Here is a 5,562-nt window from a genome sequence, read left to right as displayed (position 1 = left end):
TAGATGGATTTTTTTTCCTCAAAAGGGTCTGAGTGCACTTTAAAAAATGAGGTCTATAACAAATAGACAATGAGGGATAGAGGTTGAAATTGGAAGGCACAGTATTTTAAGGAATGGAAACCAGAGTCTCTAAAGAATTATTTCTTTTTGCCTGAAAAGAGTATATTTCTTATTCTCTTCTAAAAAAGTTTTTATCGAACATCCACAAGGTACATGGTATTTTACTTTGCACCAATTTACAACTTGAATAAAAATCACAGGGCCTCTGCTCAAGCAACAATCTTACGGGAGAGTTGATAATCATACAATCAATATGTAATACACATGTAATGGTTCATGTTGTTTTTGCAAGCACAAATAGATATATGAGACAGAGAGAAGATCCTGATCTTTGTGAACCCTCCCCTTTTACAACCAGTAGTCCACCATTCACCCTCTCAGGGTCGCACATGGAGAGTTTCCAGTACTCTACCAGCCTCGACTATGGGAGGGAGAGTCAAGCAGAGGCATCACCATTCTATTCCAAGTTTGGGCAGTGACTAGTAAGTGGAAGGCAATCTGCTACAAATCAAAACTCACCTGTGCCAGGCAGCAGCAGCATGGGAGAGAGTTGAGGGTAGAGATTCAAGTTTACTGCACCGGAGGCAATGGTAAACCAGTTCTGTATTTTTACCAAGAAGATTCTATGACTATACTACCAGAATGATGGCAGATGGAGGTAGGGCATTCTGGGAGAGAAGTGTCCATGGAGTCAACATGGGTTGAAATGAGTTGACAGCATAAGACAAGTCCACCATTCTCTCTATCTTCAAGGCCATTCTGAAATCCCATCTCCTCCAGGGGGCCTTCCCTGATTAATCTCTCATAACCCCATCCTATATCGCTCCCAGCTGCCATTTCAGTTCCTCTATGTCACCTAAGCACTGGGGTACTCACCAGCCTTTATGTTGTAGCACGTATCTTTACATTCTCATGCTTGCCCCTACTCTATTTAGCATTTGCCTCCCTTCTTAGACTTTAAGCTCCTTGAGGGCAGGGGTCATATTTACTACTAATAATAACTATTGTAGTACTTGTTAAGCACTTACTATGTGCCAGACATTGTACTAAGTGCTGGAGTAGATACAAGATAATTGGGTTAGACACAGTCCCTGCCCCACATAGCGCTCAGTCTTAATCCCCATTTTACAGATAAGGTAACTGAGGCACAGAGAAGTAAAGTGACTTTCCCAAGGACACACAGCAGACAAGAAGTGAATTAGAACCCAGGAATAGAAACCGGGTCTTTCTGACTTTCTGCCTGTGCTCTATTCACTAGGCCACATTGCTTCTCTACTACTCTCTCAAGCACTCATTACAGTGTGTTGCATTTAATAAATATTATTGATTTGTGAAATCTTTGAGAAAAACACCTCTTCTGATTGTTGGCCATCATGCTTAGAGAAGCAGCGTGGCTCAGTGGAAAGAGCCCGGGCTTGGGATTCAGAGGTCATGGGTCCTAATCCCGGCTCCGCCGCTTGCCAGTTGTGTGACTTTGGGCAAGTCACTTCACTTCTCGGTGCCCCAGTTCCCTCATCTGTAAAATGGGGATTAAAACTGTGAGCCCCACGTGGGACAACCTGATCACCTTGTATCCTTCCCAGTGCTTAGAACAGTGCTTCGCACATAGTAGCGTGGCTCAGTGGAAAGAGCACGGGCTTTGGAGTCAGGGCTCATGAGTTCGAATCCCAGCTCTGCCACTTGTCGGCTGTGTGACTGTGGGCAAGTCACTTAACTTCTCCGTGCCTCAGTTCCCTCATCTGTAAAATGGGGATTAAGACTGTGAGCCCCACGTGGGACAACCTGATTCCCCTATGTCTACCCCAGCGCTTAGAACAGTGCTCGGCACATAGTAAGCGCTTAACAAATACCAACATTATTATTATTATTACATAGTAAGTGCTTAACAAATGCCAACATTATTATTATTATTATTATTATGCTGACCGGTCTGCTGCTGTCATCTCTCAACAGTCTACTGTCAGGTTACGTTGTTTGAGACTGTGCTCTTGCCTTGAATGTGGCCACCTTCAGTTCACCAGAGAGGAGCCATTACCAGCATCTTGCTATCATTGGTTCTCTTCACATGATCCTCCCAGAGGAGCTGTGTTACAAGCAATGCTTCCATGGTGGTGAACTGACTGGTTTCCAGGACTTCATTCTTTGTAATCTTGTTTTGCTATTTTAAATTGACTATGGTTTATAGGTTACACTGGAGAAAATATTTAAGAAACTGGAGAGTCTACCTATAGAAAGTTTAGATCTAGAATAGCCTTTATCGAGTCATGCATCATTGGAGAAGCAGCATGATATAGTGGATAGAGCATGGGCCTGGGAGTCAGAAGATAATGGGTTCTAATCCTGGTTCCAACACTTCTCTGCTGGGTGACCTTGGGCAAGTCACTTCACTTCACTTCTCTGTGCCTCAGTTACCTCATCTGTAAAATGGGGATTGAGACTGAGCCCCACGTGAGATAGGGACTGTGTCCAACCCAATTTCCTTGTATCCACTCCAGTGCATAGTACAGTGCCTGGTGCATAGTAAGTGCTTAAAAAATATAATTATTATTAATTGCACTTAGAGTGCTCTGCACACAATAAGCGCTCAATAAATACGATTGAATGAATGAATGAATGATGGCTTTAGGTTCTGGATTGCCTTTCTTTATTACTGTATTGTAATAATAATGTTGGTATTTGTTAAGCGCTTACTATGTGCCGAGCACTGTTCTAAGCGCTGGGGTAGACACAGGGGAATCAGGTTGCCCCACGTGGGGCTCACAGTCTTAATCCCCATTTTACAGATGAGGTAACTGAGGCACCGAGAAGTTAAGTGACTTGCCCAAAGTCACACAGCTGACAAGTGGTAGAGCTGGAGTTCGAACCCATGACCTCTGACTCCAAAGCCCGTGCTCTTTCCAGTGAGCCACGCTGCTTCTCAAGCACTTAGTACAGTGCTCTGCACACAGTAAGTGCTCAATAAATATGATTGATTGAATGAATGATGGATATCTTTTGTTGGGAGTAGTGCTTCCTGGGTGTTTGCTGGTTCATAAATTTGCTTTCCTTCAGATTATTGTTAATCTATTGCACTGTGAAGAATATACTAGGAAAATTTTAAGGGAAGCATGTAGGGCTTGGCTTGAGTTCTGACCTAAGTAGTTCCTGGAGACAGTAATTAGAAACCTGGTTCAGCATACATTTAGAGGTATGCCTTTTTATCCACAAGATGGTGGACAGAAGAAGTGCCATGCCCAGTTCTCTGTATTCTCTGGTCTTCAAGTCGATTGTTACAGCCCTTTCCCTACCCCATACGTTACTGCCCTCCAAAGTAGCCCAGCTAATAGCAACATCTTTTCAATAAGCAAAAAAAAAAAAAGCCACATGAATGCCATGTTCAAAAACTTTGTAATTTTGACAAAGCCACAGCAGTGACTCCTTTTGCAAATAGCTATTCAACTTCCTGGCCACAAACTCTCTACAGTGTAATGAGGGATGAGTTTGATGAGGCAGAACTGGCATTCAGGACATTCTGGATGTCTGAGCAGCAGTATTTACCAGGCAACTGGAAGGCATCAAACTCTATACCAGGCTGACATCCACATGGCCAAACCGCATCTTGTGAACTGTGTGTAGCTATTCTTCCCTTGCTCGGTCGCCCACAAACATATGCTTTATCATTTAATATTCTGCGGTCACCAACATTATGGAGGTGGTCTGCTGTGGTGCCTAGCTCCATTTCCAGCCTCTGCCCCTGCCATCATCTGTTCCTCCTTCCCCTCCCAACCTGTCCCTGAATTCCTGCTATTCACCACTTGCCACCACAGTGCTACAGCTCCCCGTGACCTGGGAACACCAGCTCATCTTTCTCATTATTGCAGCCATATTGTGGTTTGGTTTGTGGCTTGACCACCTTCATCATCATCAATATCATCAGTGACATTTGTCTAGCACCCACTGAGTGAGAAGTACTGTACTAAGTGCTCAGAAGAATATAAGAGAAACAAAGCAACCAATCACCATCCTTAGGAGCTGACAATCTAATGTGACTGACAGACATACAAAATTATTTACAAGTTCTAGTGGTATTGACTACTCCTAGTCAATAAGAAACAGTGTGGCCTAGTGGATAGAACCCAGGCCTGGGAGTCAGAAATATTTGGGTTCTAATCCTTGCTCTGACACTTGTCTTCTGAATGACCTTGGGCATGTCACTTCACTTCTCGGTGCCTCATTTACCACATCTGTAAAATGGGGATTAAGATGGTGAGCCCAGTAAGGTCAGGGACTGTTTCCAACCTGATTAGCTTGTATCTATCCCAGTGCTTAGTACAGTGCCTGGCTGTCACCCGACGCCGGGGACAGGTTCTTTCGGAATCAGCGGGAGAGAGAGAGAGAGAGAGGCTGGAGATGGAAAACCCGAGTTTTGTACAGAATTTATTCCGTGGGGCGGACTGAATTAATTAATTATTTAGACGCGACAGTTGGCCTTCCCCTTTGGTGTTAAAGCTTCCCCTTTTGGGAGGAATTTGGTGTTAAAGCTTCTCTGATGGGAGGATTACACTAGTATGTTACCCGAGTGTGGGCGGACCAGGGCACGCCCAGGAAGAGCTCGTTAATGGTTTACTAACAACGTGGTGAGGCGGCTAGTTCCCACCATGTGCGTGCCCACTTGGGAGGAATCCACTTAAGCGTTCAATCTACTTATGCGCCGACCCCATTTAGGCCTTAGATTTACTTATGCGTTACACACTCGTGCGTTAAACTCACTTGCGCGTTACACTCGCTTGTACGCTACCCACTTACGCACTAAACTCACATGTGCATTATACTCACTTATACATTGCCCGCTTATACACTAAACTCACATATGCGTTACACTCATACATTACCCACTTATGTATTTAACCCAGTTATGTGTTACACTCACCCGTCCCGCGACCCCTGTCTCTGTGCGTTGTTCCTGGTGGCAGAATGGCGTCTGGTGCTCGGGACAGGGAGAGACACGTGGGTGGCCGTTGCTACTGCTGTGATCTTCTCAGAGAGAGACCCTAGCACCAGAGGCAACAGGTATTTATTACCTTGGTTGGGTGGTCCCCACTTCCTTCCTGTTCAATCTCCGCCCCCTTCCGCTCCCTTCCCTTCCATACCTTATTGGGTGGGCACGGAGGTGAGGGACACCTATCTTCCCGTCCTGCCTCCTCTGGCCAGAGAGGTTACGTCACTGATGGCATTTTGACCTTTGGGTAGCCAGTGCCCAGGTCCACCTTGGCACACTGGCATATAGTAAATGCTTAACCAATACCATAAAAAAATAAGACTGTTGTGGTGTGAAACCTAGGCCTACTAGTAAAGTCATATTTAGACCCTAGATCCATTTCTCCAGTGCCACCTACAAACCATACTCAGCATTAAATGTCAGAATGAGATTTTCCATAATGAGATCCTGGAACACAGTCAGCTTACCAGCATTGTAGCAATGTTCATAGCAACAAAAGTCTATTATAAAAGCACTTAAGGAGC

At 44.7% G+C, this 5,562-nt stretch overlaps 1 non-coding gene across 1 annotated transcript; it reads left to right on the top strand.

Annotated features, from left to right (window-relative positions):
* The first annotated feature begins 431 nt into the window (after positions 1 to 431).
* Positions 432 to 569, top strand: LOC114808503. Its single transcript, XR_003756351.1, has one exon. It is a non-coding gene; the product is annotated as a small nucleolar RNA SNORA7 (small nucleolar RNA).
* The last annotated feature ends 4,993 nt before the right edge of the window (positions 570 to 5,562 follow it).

The sequence above is a fragment of the Ornithorhynchus anatinus genome, chromosome X5 (assembly GCF_004115215.2).
Source record: "Ornithorhynchus anatinus isolate Pmale09 chromosome X5, mOrnAna1.pri.v4, whole genome shotgun sequence".
NCBI lineage: Eukaryota > Metazoa > Chordata > Mammalia > Monotremata > Ornithorhynchidae > Ornithorhynchus > Ornithorhynchus anatinus.
The sequence above is the reverse complement of the archived record's forward strand: the minus strand, read 5'-3'. Positions and strand labels throughout refer to the sequence as shown.